General features: G+C 42.1%; 1 long non-coding RNA gene across 1 annotated transcript in view; it reads left to right on the top strand.

Moving 5' to 3' along the window:
• The window catches only part of LOC134344989 (uncharacterized), a 34,456-nt gene extending 15,577 nt beyond the window's left edge, over positions 1-18,879 (top strand). The window contains exon 3 of the long non-coding RNA XR_010017581.1: positions 18,372-18,879. This is a non-coding gene — a long non-coding RNA (uncharacterized LOC134344989). The remainder of the gene's footprint in view (positions 1-18,371) is intronic.
• The last annotated feature ends 314 nt before the right edge of the window (positions 18,880-19,193 follow it).

Raw genomic sequence — 19,193 nt, 5'->3', positions numbered from 1 at the left:
AAAATGAATTCACCCTGAAATTTGAGAAAGAGAAGCTAAAGTCAGATGTATCAGTATTACAGTGGAGTAAAGACAATTACAGAGGCATGACAGAGGAGTTGCCCAGAATTGTTTGGAAAAGAACACTGGCAAGGATGATGGCAGCACAGCAATGGCTGGAATCTCTGCAAGCAATTTGGAAGGCATAGAATGTATACATTCCAAAGAGGAAGAAGTATTCTGAGGGCAAGATGACATAACCATGGCTAGTGAAGGAAGTCAATGCCAACATAAAAGCCAAGGCGAGGGCATATGACAGAGCAAAAATTTGTCAGAAATTAGGGGACTGAAAGCTTTTAAATACCAACAGAAGGCAACTAAGAAGTCATTAAGTAGATAAAGATGGAATATGAAAGTCAGCTAGCCAATAATATTAAAGAGGAAAGCAAAAGTCTCTTCAGATGTAAAGTGTAAAACAGAAGCAAAAATAGATTTTGGACCACTGTAAAATAATGCTGGAGAGGTAGTAATGGGGCTACAAGGAAATGGAAGATGATCTGCGTAAGTATATAGCACCAGTCTTCACTGTGGAAGACATTAGCAGTTTGGTGGAAGTTCCAGGCGGCAGGGGGTCATGATATATGTGAAGTTACCATTACTAGAGAGAAGTTTCTTGTGAAACTGAAATGTCTGAAGGTAGACGAGATGGTGTACACCCCAGGGTTCTGAAAGTGGTAGCTGAAGAGATTGTGGAGACATAAGAATTAGTCTTTCAAGAATAACTAGATTCTGGAATGGTTCTGAAAGACTGGAAAATTGTGGATGTCACTCCACTCTTCAAGAAGTGAGAGAGACAGAAGAAAGGACATTATAGGCTAGTTAGTCTGACATCAGTTTTTGGGAAGATGTTGGAGTTGATTATTAAAGACATAGTTTTGGGATTCTTGGAGGCACATGATCAGGTAGGCCATAGTCAACATGGTTTCCTCAAGAAAAAATCTTGCCTGTTGAATCTTTTGGAATTCTTTGAGAAATTAACAAGCAGCATAGGCAAGAGAGAGTTGGTTGATGTTGTGTACTTGGATTTTCAGAAGGCCTTTGACAAGGTGCCACACATGAGGCTGTTTAACAAGATGGTATTATGAGAAAGATTCTATCATGGATAAAGGAGTGGCTAATTGGCAGGAGGCAAAGAGTGGGAATAAAGGGACATTCACAACACGCTGGAGGAACTCAGCAGGTCGGGCAGCATCTGTGAAAACGATCAGTCAACATTTTGGGCTGGAACCCTTCTTCAGGACCCCAGGATCTGCAGAGTATTTTGTGCTTTGTGGGAATAAAGGGAATCTTTTCTGGTCGGCTGTCCACAGTGGTGTTCCACAGGGGTCTGCGTTAGTACTGTTTTTTTTACATTAAATGTCAATGATTTGGATGATGGAATTGAGACTTTGTTGCAAAGTTTGCAGATGATCTGAAGATTGGTGGAATGACCGGTAGTTCTGAGGAAATAGGGAGGTTACAGAAGGACTTAGACAGATTAGGAGATTGAGCAAAGAAATGGCAGTTGGAATACAATGTCGGGAAATGTATGGTCATGCAGTTTGGAAGAAGAAATAAAAATGTTAACTATTTTCTAAATGGAGAGTTGGTACTAAAATCGGAAGCACAAAGGGTTTTGGAAGTCCTGGTGCAGGATTCCCTGAAGGTTAATTTGCACGTTGAGTCTGTGGTGAGGAAGGCAAATGCGATGTTAGCATTCATTTCAAGAGAACTAGAATTTCTTCAGGTAAGCTGCGGGTGCATATCCAGGCAGTGGCCTCTCTGGGGCCAACAGAAGGTACATTCTTCCTTGTTAACAACTTTTATGTGTGTTGCTTGAAATTCCAGCATCTGCAGATTTCCTCGTGTTTGCGTTCTTCCTTGTTAAATGTGTTTTTATACATAGTAAGACTATTCTTTACTCCAATAACTACTTGTACAGCAGGTGCATCACATCAGTGAGCTGCTCATTGTTCAGAGTAGCCGGCCGCGGTGTCACAAAAGCTGGTTGATGGTTTGGATAGGGTGAGTCGGCCCGTTGGGTGGGGGAGGTCGAATCAGCTTGTCAGGCCAGGGAGTTCAAACGGGCTGTTGGGCTGGGGATGTTGAACAGGCCATCGGGACTGGGTGGTTGAGACAGACGTCAGGCTGAGAATATTGAATCGGGCTTTTGGGCTGGGGGATTCAAGTCGGGCCGTCGAGTCACTGGAGGAGCTGGATTGGGTTTGGAAAAGCTGACCTGGGTGGAGAGCACGCTGCTGCCTGCTACTCGGAGGGACTGGAGTTGGTACGAAGGCGGCGTGCAGTGAAACCGTAAGTGACCTTCTTGGATGTTTCTTTTGCAATTGCAAGACTCTGTTGGATATATATTACTGCAGGCCTGCTTCATAGAAACATAGAAACATAGAAAATAGGTGCAGAAGTAGGCCATTCGGCCCTTCAAGCCTGCACCGCCATTTATTATGATCATGGCTGATCATCCAACTCAGAACCCTGTACCAGCCTTCCCTCCATACCCCCTGATCCCTTTCGCCACAAGGGCCATATCTAACTCCCTCTTAAATATAGCCAATGAACTGGCCTCAACTGTTTCCTGTGACAGAGAATTCCACAGATTCACCACTCTCTGTGTGAAGAAGTTTTTCCTAATCTCAGTCCTAAAAGGCTTCCCCCTTATCCTCAAACTGTGACCCTTCATTCTGGACTTCCCCAACATCAGGAACAATCTTCCTGCATCTAGCCTGTCCAATCCCTTTAGGATTTTATACGTTTCAATCAGATCCCCCCTCAATCTTCTAAATTCCAACGAGTACAAGCCTAGTTCATCCAGTCTTTCTTCATATGGAAGTCCTGCCATCCCAGGAATCAATCTGGTGAAACTTCTTTGTACTCCCTCTATGGCAAGGATGTCTTTCCTCAGATTAGGGGACCAAAACTGCACACAATACTCCAGATGTGGTCTCACCAAGGCCTTGTACAACTGCAGTAGTACCTCCCTGCTCCTGTACTCGAATCCTCTCGCTATAAATGCTAGCATACCATTCGCCTTTTTCACCGCCTGCTGTACCTGCATGCCCACTTTCAATGACTGGTGTATAATGACACCCAGGTCTTGTTGCACCTCCCCTTTTCCTAATCGGCCACCATTCAGATAATAATCTGTTTTCCTATTTTTGCCACCAAAGTGGATAACTTCACATTTATCCACATTAAATTGCATCTGCCATGAATTTGCCCACTCACCCAACCTATCCAAATCACCCTGCATCCTCTTAGCATCCTCCTCACAGCTGACACTGCCGCCCAGCTTCGTGTCATCCGCAAACTTTGTTTCCTTTGTTTGGTGGTGAGACAGGTGGTGAGGCAGCAGTATCACCTTCGTTGTAGCGAGGACTAGGCTTGAGTCCTCAGGCTTGCGTTGTAGCGTGGTGTCCAGACTTGATTGAGGGTGGCTGCTCCCATCGTTGCTGCTCTCTAGTGGTGTATTGGTGGAATTGCACTTTGGATTGCCAGGAACTATCAACTTGTGGGACTTGTCACTCAGGATATTGGTCTAAAACCTTGTTTTCTTATATGACTATGTTCTTACTCCCCCTTTCTCGTTATCTTGAATGTGCATGTATGTTTTTGTACCTTGGCCCCAAAGGAACACTGTCTCATTTGGCTGTATCCATGTATGGTTTGAATGACAATTAAACTTTATTTAATTTGATTTGAATATAAAAGCAAGGGTGTAATATTGAGACTTTGTAAAACACTGTTGAAGCCTCACTTGGAGGGTTATGTGCAGTTGTGGGTCCTTATCATAGAACATAGAACTCAATGGGCTGATTGGCCTACTTCTGCTCCTATATCTTATGATCTTATGGTCTAACATAGAACATAGAAAATCTACAGCACACTTCAGGCCCTTCAGCCCACAATGTTGTGACAACCATGTAACCTACTCTAGAAGCTGCCCAGAATTTCCCGACTGCATAGCCCTCTATTTTTCTATCTTAAAAAGGATGTGCTGAAACCGGAGAGGTTTCAAAGGAGCTTCACAAAAATGATTCCAGGATTAAACGGCTTGTTATATGAAGAGCTTTTGATTGCTCTGGGCCTGTATTCACTGGAATTTAGAAGAATGAGGGGTGCCCTAGTTGAAACCTATTGAATGGTGTAAGGCCTTGAAAGCGTGGAAGTGGAAAGGATGCTTCCTATGGTGGGAGAGTCTAAGACCAGAGGACACAGCCTCAAAATAGAGAGGTGAGGAGGAATTTCTTCGGCCAGAGAGTGGTGAATCTACAGAATTCATTGCCACAGGCAGCTATGGAGATCAAGACTTTATGTATATTTAAGGCAGAAGTTGATTTATTCTTGATTGTTCAGGACATGAAGGGTTATGGGGGGAAGGCAGGACATTGGGGCTGAGAGGAAAAATGGATCAGCCATGATGAAATGGTGGAGCAGACTCAATGGGCCAAATGGCCTACTTCTGCTTCTACACCTTATAGTCTTAAGGTCTAATTCAAAAGGTCATCACCTTTTCAGCGTGGGTATTTAGGCCCCTGTACCTCCTTCCTGATGGTAATAATGTGAAGAGGGCATGTCTTGGGTGGTAACGAATGACACCTTGAGGCACCACCTTTTGCAGATGCTTGGTGTTGGAGAGGTTTATGCCCATGATGGAGCTGGCTGTGTCTATAACCCATTGCAGCCTCTTTTGATTCCGTGCATTGACGCCTCCATACTGCGCACAAACAGAGCCCTTTGTCGTGCCTTGTGCACGTCAACTGTTCTGCTCATCAGTTTGTTTCACTTTGTAACTATTGAGCTTCAGTTTATGAAAACTACTGAGTATGCAAATGAAACCTTGCAGAGTTAAATAATACCTTTGCTTTGAAGAAAACAATCTGAAGATGATATATTTGCAGAGTAGGAAAGTGCAGAAGCATGCACATTAAAGTTCAAAATTCAATGTCAATCAAAGTGCATAAGACCATAAGACATTGGAGAAGAATAAACCTATTTGGCCCATCGAGTCTGCTCCGCCATTCAATCATGGCTAATCCTTTATTTTCCCCCTCTTCATCCCCACTCTTTGGCCTTCTCCCCGTAACCTTTGATGCCGTGGCCAATCAAGGACCTATCGATTTCTGCCTTAAATACATCGAATGACCTCGCCTCCTCAGCTGCCTGTGGTAGCAAATTCCGCAAATTCCACAAATTCACTACCCTCTGCCTAAAGAAATTACTCTGCATCTTGGTTTTACATGGAGACCCCTCTATCTGGAGTCTCTTGTCCTACACTCACCCACCATGGGAAACATCCTTTCCACATCTACTCTGTCTAGGAGATGCTTTTGCCAATCCGAACTGAGTGGCTACTGCAAGTGAAGAAATCCAGGATCCAGTTGCACAAGGATGTATTGAGGCCAACGTCTTGAATCTTATTGATTAGCTTTGAGGGGATGATATTATTGAATGCCGAGCTGTTATTGATAAAGAACATCCTGATGTATGCCAGATGTATCAGGGTAGAGTGAAGAGCCAACGAAGTGGCATCTGCTGTGGACTTGTTGTGTCAGATCCAAGTTTCTTTTCAGGCAGGAGTTGATGTGTTTCATCATAAACCTTTCAAAACACTTCATCACTGTGGTTGGGAGTGCTACTGGACGACAGTCATTGATGCAGGTTATCATGTTCTTCTTAGGCATCAGTTGGATTGAGGCCTGCTTGAAGTAGGTGGAACCCCATTTGGGTTGGATGTTTCTGTGGGTTTATCCTCATGAAGGATGCTCTCATGTTGACCTCAGAGTCTGAAATCACAGTGTCATTGGGGGCTATAGGATTTTGTGAGTATCTCTCTATATTTTGATGGTCTAAGTGAGAGTAGAAGGCATTGAAGGTATCTGGAAGTGAAGCCCTGTTATCCCCTTTGTCGCTTGATTTAATTTTGTAAGTGGTAATAGAATTCAAGCCCTGCCACAGCTGTTGAGCATTCTTCATTGATTCAGATTTAGTCCGGAATTTTTTTTTTAGGTTATGAGAACACTCAGTCCTCTTTTATTGTCATTTAGAAATGCATACATGCATTAAGAAATGATATAATGTTTCTCCGGAGTGATATCACAGAAAACCGGACAAACCAAAGACTAGCACTGAATTGCCACTTTGCCCATGAGATGCCCATTTGGAGAACGTAGCTGGACCTCTTGGACTTGCTTAGTCGCCAGAACTGAATGCATCTGATTTGGCCCTCTGCAGGTTGTAGATCTCCAGGTTCATCCAGGGCTTCCGTTTGGGAAAGACTCTGAATGATATTGTGGTGACATGTTTATTTACAACTGTTTTTCTGGAGTCCATGACAACTGCAGTGTTTTGATTACTATTTATTGCTGTAACAATGATGTACTCATCTCTAGTAGATGAGTACATAAGATTTATAGAACATGTGGATGTTTTCTCTAAGCATTCTAAGGACTTGCATTTATTATGTAATTTCGTTACAATAGAAAGTAACCTTATCTTTGTTTATCCAATCTGGTGGACAGTGTTATGAATAATTATGAAGGAGGCAATGTTATTGAATTTTCACTAAGTGCTCACCTTTGGTGATATTAGTCACATCAAAGAGCAGCTCCTACTGAGAGAACAGATGTAGCGATTCCGGTCTATTCAGCCCGATGTGGACCTTGGAAAGCTGCGATCACCAGATGCCTTGGAGCGGCTGTATTCAGACTGCGCAGGGTCACCATAGACGTCACTCAGACAGCTGGCAGGACCGTGCTCAAGCTCATCCACACATTGGGACGTAAGTCACTATTTGTGCAGCTAGCGACTAATGGGGAAAAGCATATTTCTGCCATTTAACAGCTGTTTGTCGGACGGTAGAGCCGGCAGTCACCTGCAATTACACTTCACTCCAGTCAATCCACAAATCCTTTTGCTGAAGCAGAGTATCATAAAATTATATGAGCGAGCCATCTGGTTCATTGGGCCCTCGTGGCTCTTTCAAAGATTTATCCAGTAATTTCCACTCTCCTGCTCTTTCCTCAGAGCCCTGCAATTTTCACATCTCAAGAACACGTCTTATTCCCTTTAATGTCCTTCTTCAAACTATGGGCCTTCCCCTCCACTATTGATGCTGCCCTCACCCGCATCTCCTCCAATTCCTGTACATGCTCACCCCATCTTCCCTCTTGTCCTCAACTATCACCCCATCAGCCTCCACATCCAACACATTATACTCTGGAACTTACGCCATCTCCAAAGGCCATCTACCACTAAACATATCTTTACTGACTGCCCCCTCTGCTTTCTGCAGGGAGCACTCTCTCCATGATTCCCTTGTCTATTCATCCTTCCTCACTAATCTTCCTCCAGGCACTTACCTCTGCTGGCAGCCTAAGTGCTACACCTACCCATACACCTCCTCCCTCACCTCCATTCAGGGCTCCAAACAAGTCTTCCAGGTGAGGCAACACTTCTCCTGCAAATCTGCTGGAGGCATTTATTGTGTCCAGTGCTCCTGATGCGGCCTCCTCTACATTGGAGAGACCTGTCGTAAATTGGGCGACCACTTTGTTGAGCACCTCCGCTCCATCCACCGTAAGCATGACATTCTGGTGACCAGACATTTTAATTCCAATTCCCATTCCCGTTCCAATGTGTCGGTCAATTGTGCCAAGATGAGGCCACCCTCAGGGTGGAGGAGCAACACCTTATGTTCCATCTGGGTACCCTCCAGCCTGATGGCATGGACATCCAAACTGCATGTCACAGTTTCCAACAATCTCCGTAAGACAATCAAGACAAATAGAAGCAGAAGGTGTAGAAAAAGTGAAAAAATTGAAGAGATTGATTATCTGAAAGATGTCACCTGAGGAATTGTTATTCACTGGCGCCCTGTTGGCCAGAAGGTTGTGTCTATGATGGAGTTGCCAGACTCTACAACCCTCTGCATCTGCTTGTGATCCTGTGCACTGGAACCTCCCTACCAGACTGTGATTTAACCAGTCTGAATGCTGTACATCCACAGAAATTTGCAAGAGTCTTTGGCGACTCAAACTCCTAACAAAGTAGAGCTGCTGGTGTGCCTTCTTCATAACTGGATCAACATGTTAGGCCCCGGATAGATCCTCTGAGACATTGACACCCAGGAATCTGATACTCATCACTACCTTTTTATGGAGAGTTAGGGCTGTGCAGTAATGGCTGTCTTTGCCTACAGTGACCAAGCTAAAGAAAACAAATAAAATAAACCTTGCTAAGAGCCTTTCAGTCATTGCAGCAGACCTTTGGCTTCCCTAGAATTTCCTTATTCCTTTCACTTTCAGCAGAGTTCCTCGCCGAGAAGAGGCTTCTGCTGAAGTACCAATATGAATATTAAAATGGCTTTTCTTTCTCATGTGTCAGGAAGCACAGACAGCTGGAAATGATATCCTGTCACTATTCCTCGAGTTCATCTCAATGTTTAGCAGTGTCTGATTCCCTCCAATAGTGATGTCCTAAATTTGATGACTTATAAACTAGCTTGGGTTTAACAGAATACAAGCAAACCTGAATATTTATGTCTTATGTGGTATCATCACTGTGCAATGATTTCTAACACAATGGTTCATTCTCAAGTGCAGAAAGGATATTCATTACAGTGTGATAAGTTTTAGAAATAGTTTACTATGCGTATTGATCTTAATGTGTTAAATAGAAGGGGCATGCCAGCTTCATTCTGATTCACTCTGGGACCAAATTAAAATATCTAAGATGATCTGTTTTTCATAGCCACCAACCTAATGGCATGAACATTGATTTTCTCCAGCTTCCAGTAATTCTTTCCCATCCTCATTTCCTCTTATTCATTTCCTCACTCCACCATCTTATCTCTTCTCTTTGCCAGCCTATCGCCTCCCAGCTTCTTACTTCATTCCCCCCTCCTCCCCCACCCACCTGGCTGCACTGATCACCTTCCAGTTTGTCCTCCTACCCCACCCCCACCTTATTCTAGCCTCTCCCCGCTTCCTTCCCACTCCTACTGAAGGATCTCAGCCTGAAACATCAACTGTTTATTAATTTCCAAAGGTGCTACCTGACCTGCTGAATTCCACCAGCATTTTTTGTGTGTTGCACTGGATTTCCAGGAAATGTGGAATGTGTATATTTTCCATAGTTTTGGTTTCTCAAGCAGTTTGACAAATTTCTATCCATCCAGTAATTATGAGTACTCTTCCAAACCAATGATAACAATAGTGTTAATTAACGATGCTTCTGATTATTTGACATAATGTAGTGGTACATATTAAACTCTAGTGTTGTAGTGGTATAAATCACTTCATTGTGACGCATTAATAGGGGGCATACACTCAGTGGCTACTTTATTATGTCACTTATGTCAAAATGCTGTTTCCAAATTTCAGTTCGGCATTCAATGCTGTTGTTCCACAGACCTTGGTGAACAAACTCTTGCTTCTTCATCCAAGTACACCACTCTGCAGCTGGGTGTTGGACTTCTTAACCAATTGATGCACAACAACTCCTCCCTCCTCATCCTCCTTGCCGATGTTCCCTGGGGCTATGTGCTGAGTCCATCGCTGTAGGCTTTGCTCACACATGACTGCATGGCTAAACACTCAAGAAATCACATTGTCACGTCCGCCGATGACACAAAAGTGGTGAGGCTCGTCACCAACAATGATGAGATGGTCTACAGAGAGGAGCTGGAAGAGCTCAGGGCCTGGTGCCAGGCTAATAACCTTTTGCTCAACGTCAACAAGACAAAAGAAATGGTTATCAGCTTCAGGAGAACTTGCACCAGTCATGCCCATCTTTACATAGACAACCTAGAAGTGGAAACTGCGAGCAGTTTCCTGGGAATGCACATCTCGCACAAACACTCATGGTCCCAGAACACATTCTACAGAGTCAAGAAAGCTCACCGACGCCTTTACTTTTGGAGAAGGCTGAAGAGAGCTAGACTATGCATATCTATACTCATGTCCTTCTACTTTCTCCAAGCAGTAAGGCTGATCAACACCTCCATCCACTAACCCATCCCTCCACACCCCTCACCTCCACTATCTTATCATTTCCTGTCAGAGTCACCTTATGTAATGGCACTCCTGTACATAGCATCACTTTGTGGACATACAATCAATCAGTTTTTCTGTGCCACATCAAACCTGGAGTTACAATTATTTTGTTATCTTATAATAATTATTTTAAGCCACTGAATATGCATCCGGTTTACAAGAATATTTAAGTAATTTTCCATCTATACAAGATTCTGACCTGTTAGACACTATTTTACAAATCAACCCTTTAGTGAAAGGTTTTATTGGGAAAATTTATAAGTTACTATTACAACAGGATAATTATCCTCTATTTAAGATTAAGCAAGATTGGAAAAGAGAGCTTAACATGACCTTGATAACAGAGGATTGGTTGCAAATTTTGAAGTGCAAGTTGATTTATTTCCCATGTTTCCCCTGTTTTCAGTTGTTTCCTGCATCTATTGATGTCGAAGATGACACTAGAGACGGCTGATTTTGGAATCTGGAGCAACAATCTTCTGGCAGAGCTCATTGGATTATGCAGCATCTGTGGGGGTGGGAGTGGGGGGTGGGAATGAATCATCCTGATGTATGATTTGACCCAAAACTTCAACAACTCCTTTCTTCCCATTAATGCTCCTCAATCCACTGAGTTGCTCCAGCAGTTTGTATGTTGCTCAATTTATTTAAAATTTCATGCACGATCCAAATTTATTTTATCTGGTTTCAATTGTAACATTTAAGAGAAATCTGTGTAGGTACACAGGCGGGAAGGGTTTGGAGGGGCGTGATCTGGGTGCAGATTGCTAGGACTAAGCAAAAGAAAAGGTCGGCACAGATTAGATGGGCCGAATAGCCTGATTCTCTGCAGCAGTACTCTATGACTCTGACTTTGGGTGTGGTTTCACAGGCATGGCTGCAAATTGCTGTTTGATAGAATGATAGTGGGTTGTCTTTCTGTCCTTTGTTACACTGAATGGTTTAACACAAGCAAGAAACTGGCCAGATTTTTTAGAGGGTAGATCATTAGGGTGTCGCAGTAGTGTAGTGGTTAGTGCCACGCTATTACAGCTCAGGACGTCAGAGTTCAGAGTTCAATTCCGGTGTCCTCTGTAAGAAAGTTTGTATGTTCTTCCTGGGTTTTCTCCCGGTGCTCCACAGTCCAAAGATGTACTGGTTGGTACGTTATCTGTAATTTGTCCTGTGATTAAGCTAGGGTTAAATAGGTGGGTGGTCCTTTGGGCCAGAAGGGCCTGTTTCACTCTGTATCTCTAAATAAAACAAACAAATAAATAAATAATAGTCAACCACATCAGACATATAGAAAATATTAAAGGCTGTCTATTTCCTTCCCTACAGTTATGGACAACCTTATAGTGCTAGCTATTTCTAGGTTTTGTAATAGCAGATTGTAACAAATTAACTTGTTGAGAAATTACTGGCTTCGTGGTCTAGTGGTGAAAATGTACCTGACTGTTAAGTGAGTCCCAGTCAATCACAAGATCCAGTGATCTACAAAAAGAAAGCAATGTGATATTCTGTCTTGCTCTCTGGAAAGATTTGTTTGTGTCAGGGCATCATCTCGTTGACTGTTTTAACTGACAGCACATCTCCAATGGTTCATTAAATGGTTAGTTGGTCCACATTCAACTAAGTTTTCAAGCTGGAGTTAATGACTGGTCCTCTGTTCCGTGGGATTTCTGGTAACAGAAGGTTAGCATGGGCATAATGACTGCAAGCAAGTTTTTCACTGTACTTCTACCTCACCATCCTTATGCACATAATAATAATTATTATTATTTATGGAGCACTTTTCATAGAAACGATGTAGTTCAAAGTGTTTTACTATTAAACAAAGTGTAAACATGAAATACAAAATAATGTGAGTTGAAAACAGGTGAAATAAATAGGTTTTGGGCTAGTGTTTAAAATGAGTCTGCATTCTTTATATTTTAGGTATTGAGTGACACAGTTTAGGAAAGTAGTTTAAAAAAGCTGACCTGCCAATGTTTTCAGAGTGAGATTGTTTAAATTTAAGAGGCCTCTCTCTCTCTCTCTCTATCTCTATCCCTATCTCTCTCACCAAAATAAACTTCTTTTTCAATCTTATTTTAGAAGTAACGTTCTGGGGCTTAAACTGCAATGATTGATGCCTCCAATTTAAAATCTTCCAATTTTACTCAAATGCATATTGCTGGCAAGCACTGGCACATCTTCTCTGCTGCTACCTGTATCAGGTACAGAGGGTGGCAGTGAATCTTTTCAAGTTCTCAATCTTTAGCCACATGTAAGGAGGAAGGGAGAGACATATTTTAAAAGGTCAGGGTCCTGAGTTATGGGAACTGAACAGAAGAGGAATTGGGGTGCAAGGCCGTCCAGCCAGTATCATGTTAACTGGACAGACAAGCTTTTAAGTAGCCAGCTGACCTATGTCTGCTCCTGTATACTCGTGGTCTTGTGAGATAGCAGCAGATATGAGAATTAGTCATAGAAATGGAATGGAAAGCATTTGCTTAGCTATGGCTATTAAATAAGTGAGTGAGCCCAATTTGATTACTTTTTCAAAGAGCTGGCACAGCAAGATAGAATGAATCGCCTCCTTCAATGCTGCAGAGTTCTATGAATCTATTGTAACAATCCCCGCAGAGCACTGAATCGTATGTTCACAGCTAAAAAAAGTACCTGGGTCAATGAGGAATAAAAAAGGGGTGACTGAAGGGAAGACGAGATTGAATGGGAGAGACGACTGAGGGAAGAGGAATGTAAAAAATGGGAGGGGATATGATTAAGGTAGACGTGATAAGAGAGGGAGACAAGGAAAAGAGATTGGGGACAGCATGCTAATGGCATGTAGTTAGAGTGTGAACTTCACTGACATTTATTTTTGGCCAAGAAATTAAGATCGTAAGAGTTGGAGAAGTTTGGGATACCACCAAAGACATTTGCAAATTTCTACAGATGTACCATAAAGAGCATTCAAAGTGGTTGTAACACTGTCTGGTATAGAGGGCACACTGCACAGTATTGAAAAAGCTGCAGAACTTTGTAAACTCGGCCACGGGCACTAGACTCCCCAGCATCCAGGACACCTTCAAAAGGTGATACCTCACAAAACTGGCATCCATTATTTAGGACCCCCTTCACCCAGGACATGCCCTCTTCTCATTGCTGCAGGAGCCTGAAGACACACACTCAACATTCCAGGAAATCCACCTTCCCCTCCGCCATCTGCTTCCTGAATGGACAGTGCACCCATGAACAGTACCTCACTAATTTGCTTTTGCTCTCTTTTGCACTACTTACTTAATTTGAAATTTTATATATATTTCTTATTGTAATTTATAGTTTTTTAATATGATGTATTGCAATGTACTGATTCCACAAAGCAACACATTGCATGACATATGTCAGTGATATTAAACCTGATTCTGATTCTGAACCATTGATTTAAATATACTCAGAGTCTTGGCCTTCAAAGCCATCTGTGGTAATGAATTCCACAGATTCACCACCCTCTGGCTAAAGAAATTCCTCCACATCTCTGATATGAAGGGACATCTTTGTATTCTGAGTCTGTGCCCTCTGGTCCTAGACTTCCCCACTATAGGAAACATTCCCACCATGTCCACTCAATCTGGGCCTTTCAATATTTTATAGATTTTATTGAGATCCGTACCCACCCCCCATTCTCCTAAATTAAGGCAAGGATATTTCTTGAAAATAACCTTAAATTTAACACAAGAAGAACATTATGGTCTATCTGCGCAGCAGTAATTTAGTGCAATTAATCACAGTTATATAATTATGCGGCAACCATTGAATTTTTCAAACCATTGAATTTTGCCTTAATGCTGTAATTCTTGCAGGAATATTTATTTACCTGAGAAATAAGCTGGAAAGTCAGTGTGAGCAGACAGTGCACATTCATACATCTATTACTTTGAAGTTAACTGAAATCTTTATGATTGAAATGATACTAACTGCTGGATTCAGTCCGCATTTATGACAGAGATGTGACGTTCCAGATACTGAGTATGTGAATGGCAGATTTATTCCTGCTTCCAATTCTGAGTCTGGTCCTGTGAAAACTTGATCATAACCTTTTACTGATTTTGCTCTTTGACAGTGTTTAGGAGTCTTCTGATTCTTTATGTTGGTGATTTTCTATTGCATTGCAGTCATATCTTCAATGAAATGGAAATCCATTTATCCCTCCTACAATGTGGTGCCTGGACTAAGATGCAATATAAAGACCAGAAAGTGGCGTAGCAGATCAATCCAAAGCTGTGATTGTCATAGCCTCCTTGCTTTTGAACAATGCCTCTATGAATTGGATGAATATCCTGTCAATTTTAACAGCTTTATCAATTTGTCCTGAATCTTCCTTGTGGGATCCAGGGCGAGACCTGATTTCACTCATTTTCTGCGATGGTCACTCCTCTATGGCACTGAGGCAATGAAGGCTGCCCTAGCTATTGTGCTCTGTGCCCGCGAACATAATGAACTGATAAGCGAGGCTTTGGGCCTACTCCAGGCTGATCCGGGGTTTGAATCTGAGGACTCCATTTTTAGTTTGGATTGTTGTTCACTTCAATTGATCGCATAATTTGTGCTCTTTTTTCTTTCTCTTGCGTATTGGGTGTTGGTCTTTTATTTCTCTTTTTATTCTTTAATCTGTTTCTTTTGGGTTTCTTGCTTTATGGCTGCCAGTTGACAAACAAATCTCATGGTTGTATGATTTATACATTCTTTGATAATAAATGTACTTTCAATCTGAATCCTCTCCATCAACAAGATTAACTTTTTTTAATGTTGGATCATTTAACTTATAGATGGAGTTGTGGACTGCTTCATACATAGTCCTTCCAATGCCCCTGAAATGGTTGCATTGACCTTAAAATCACTCACCTATTTGTGGACTGTGTGTTTTCAAAGAAGGTTTGGAAAAGGATTCAAGGGTCCTTCTTGAACAGCAGAATAGCAGCTGTCTTCTGCATCCATGTGTGCTTCCCAGGGATACATTTTGAGACAAACATCGAGTCCTATTGGAAGATTATTAGCTTGGTTAAAGGTGCACTTTGGTCTGCACTAAACATGCTGGGCTTTCCAATATAATGAGATTCCTTAAGGAATATTATCATCTGATATATGCCAGGCAGCAGGAGAATGTACCAAGAGACACACTAAAGTAGCAAAGTCTTTGTGGGAGGACTACAATCTATCTTGCTGCCGCTACTGGGCTCTTAGAGGCTGGGCCCTGGCCTCCTAAACACCCAAAGGCTACAGTTTTCAAAGAGACCACATGACAGCCATTGGCGCTTTGTATATAGAATGCATCAACTTGATGGAACTGCGAATGTCCAGACCTGTTAACACTATTAATGTAAAGGCTGGATGACACTGTGAAAATAAAGGCATGTAATATTTTGTATTTTTCTATCTAATTTTTATGAGCAAAGTTTATTTTTGGACAAAGAAAAAACAGAGATTCTTGAGGTCCATTGTGCAGTTAGCCCGTGACTAGAATGAATATAGGAGGTGAGAATCAATACTGCCATCTGATGATAAGTTTTGCACAGGTTTTGAGGTCTTGATCTTCACCTTTTCCTCACTTAGCCAAAGGCTGTGCCAGTGCACTGAAGGCAATGGTAAATTTCATCATCAATATCTGCTTTTGTAGGCAGGTGGTCCCTGAGGTATGGAAGTAGTTCACATTTTCCTGAGTTTCAACATGGAGGTTTATCATGCAGTGTGATGCTATACTCTAGTGGTGAACAGTGATGATTGGGGAATGTTATTTTGAAGATATAATATGTAAGACCCATTTATATACTTCAGCAAATTACCTGTGAGTGAGTGCACGCATTGGCACTGTCACTGCACTGCTGCTTAAAGCCTGCATGTGAGATGACTCTGGGGCAGTGGTGCAGGGTAAGCACCACTGCCTGTGTCTTCTCCCAGTCCAAAATTTCTTTGCATTGAGACTATAAGTACAGTGTGTAACCTCAGATGAGGAAGGCCATATTGTTCATCAGACTCAGGTTCAGAGTAATATATCACATGTACAGTGAAGTGTGCCATTTGTGTTAACAGCCAACACACTCGAGGATGTGCTGGAGAGCAGCACAAGTATTGACGCACATTCCAGCATCAGTAAAGCATGCCCGTGATGTTAAATACAGCAATACAACACAACACACAACAATACGAACAGCAACAGCAACAGAACAAAACAAGACAACAATGGCAAACAGACTGCCTCCAGGCCTCCAGTCCTTAACCCCGGACTCTTGAGCTCACAGATATCAGGCTTGCAACCTCCAGCCTCTGTCCCAGACTCCCAGACTTGCATGTGTCGGCCTCCAACCTCCGGTCTCTTGACTTCTGAAACAAACATTCTGTTCTGACCTCTGTCAGAGAAGATTACTCACATTGCAGATAAGATGAGGCCTCTTTGCAAAGTGTAATGTTCTCATTCTTCTTAAACATATCAGCTCTCCTGGGGCAGTAGCTCACCAGTGTCCTCAGTCCCAGGCCGTTCTTTCGTGTTGTTTCTACGTGTAGCCCACCTTCTTTGTGTATCCTTCCTCTCCCAGGGGTGAGGCCTTTGGAGCTCTGTTCATATTTCTGTAGCTCTGGGTTTTTACGGGATAGGGTTGCTAGCCACATGCCCAACCCTCTTCCTTTCACAGGCGGGCTTGGGACTGTCCTTGGAAGAGTTGTAATGAGTTGTAATAGACATTCTTGACCCATGATCACGTAAAATGGAGATGGGGCATTTGGGATGGCAGTGAAAACTTTGAATTTATTCCACAGGAGTACACAAAATCTGGTGTAAATGGAGAAAGTAATTCATGACATCTCTAATAACCCATTAAGTACCTCCTACTTCCCTATGTCAGAGTCTGTTAGTTCCAACTGGGCCTCATTATCCACTTCAGAACCTCAGAGTTAAAATGGAGGCAAAATCACCCTTAACCCAAAGGTACTTTTACCAAACAAAAAAAATTCAGTTTATATTGCCTCTCATCATTTCCTTCCAAAATGTATCACATCAGACTACTCTGGAATAAACTTCATCAAGTGTTAACGTGCCTTTGTCCTCTTGTACTTTGTTTATTATTTATTTACTTAGCGATACGGGATGGTACCCCTCCGTCTGGCCCAATGAGTCCCCGCTGCTCAGTTACACCCATGTGACCAATTAACCTGCTTAACCTGTACGTCTTTGGAATGTGGGAGGAAACCAGAGCAAAGCCACGCGGTTGCGGGGAGAACATAAAAGCTTCTTACAGACAGTAGCAGGAATTGGATCTGGGTCACTGGCACCATAATAGCGTCTGCTAACCGCTACACTACTGTGCTGCCACTTGCCACTAGACTGCTCCTGTCTGGTTATTTGCTCAGTTTCAAAGCTTTGTGATAGCTACAAATTTTGAAATTATGAACCTTGGACACAACTCACCCAGACCATTGATATATATCAAAGCAGAGCATTGGTGCTGCTGGTGAAACATGGATACCACTGCTATAAAATCCCCCCCAGCCTCAAAAACAAGTTTACTATTTCTCTTTGTTTTTCATTTCACAGCCAATACTAAATCCACTTTGTTACTCACCTTTAATCTCATGGATTTAAATTTTGCTTACTAATACGTTGTACTTATCTATGACCTTTTGAAATTTCTTTTTGTGTAAGCAAAATTAAATTACAACAATGAAGCCGTTTTGTGAAAATTCTGGGTCTCTGAACTGTGACATTATAATGTTTGTTCATAATATAAACCTGGAACTGAGGCAGCAATCCATCTGTTAACAAAGCAGAGCATTCTTCTGACCTCCTGGCATGAAACTGGGGTTACAAAGTTCATTTTCAACTCTGTTTTGTGCATTTTTTTATCCAGATAGTGTCGGATCTTTGGGCACCAGTAATTCTTAAAAGGCTGTTGTTTTGCCTCAATGATAACTGGCCTAATTATTTGAAACCAGTGGAGAGGATGATACAAAATATTTCACCTGGGATTTTAGAACAGATGTGCCCTTCATTGTTTACCTGTGTTGCACTTTTTTGGTAGCTTTTACAATTTATTTTGCATTGATATTGTTTTACCTTAACACAATGCAGAATGATTTGATCTGTATGCAAGACGAGCTTTTCACTGTATGTTGAGACATGTGACAAAAATAAAACAATCCCAATACCTAGAAGAAAGATTACATGAACTGGAGTTTCAAATCATTGAAATGTTCATTCTTAGAGGGATTTTCTTGTCATAATGTGCTAAAATATGTTTACTTTTCTGCTCGTGTGGGTGACTATAGGAAGGCCTATCGCTTGATGCTGCCGGCCACCGGTCTCTGTGTGACGGACTATCGTCTCTGCATTCCAGTGATCCCTCTCTCTCCCTTGATGCTGCTGGAGGATGTTACCAAAGTTCTGTGATCTATGGACTGTGGCACTTCCAGTTTTATAGCTTTTGTATTCTGTGTTTTTACCCATTTGGCACGTTTTGTTAACTTTTTATGTGTTGGGGGGTTAGGGTTCAGTAATGATCTTGTTGCTGTTTGTGTAAATCTTTTGCATGGGGGAGGATGATGATCATGTTGCTATCTTTCTTGTTGCTGTGATTTGTTATTTCTTTTTGTCTGCAAGGTTGGGGTTTGCTGTTCTTGCCATTTGTATGATTGTGTTTTTTTTTGTGTGGGGAGCAGGGTTTGATGTTTACCTTTGAATGACTATGGTTTTCTTTGTTTCATGGCTGCCTGGAGAAGATGAGTCTCAGAGTTGTATACTGCAAACATACTTTGATAATAAATGAACCTTTGAACCTTTGAAGGACCACACACAAGTATTAAGTGCATGAGGTAACGAATGAAATGGCCACTGAGTGTACATGGAAGAAATGGGTTTGCATTGCCTAGCAACTTGCCCATACAGATGCCTTCACAGATAATACTTCCTGCTGTGCGGTAATTGTTAAAGAACTTCCCAAAATAGATGAGCAGAAAAATCTTTATGATGGTGCTGTCCAAGTGATAAAGATGGTACAAGACTCTCCCCAGCTCTTCCCTGAAATGGGATTTTTATTTCTGATGAAAGAATATCTCATCCAAAATACTGAACCTTCGATGGTTTTTCTTCAG

The sequence above is a fragment of the Mobula hypostoma genome, chromosome 4, assembly GCF_963921235.1.
Source record: "Mobula hypostoma chromosome 4, sMobHyp1.1, whole genome shotgun sequence".
NCBI classification, from domain to species: domain Eukaryota; kingdom Metazoa; phylum Chordata; class Chondrichthyes; order Myliobatiformes; family Myliobatidae; genus Mobula; species Mobula hypostoma.
The sequence above is the reverse complement of the archived record's forward strand: the minus strand, read 5'-3'. Positions and strand labels throughout refer to the sequence as shown.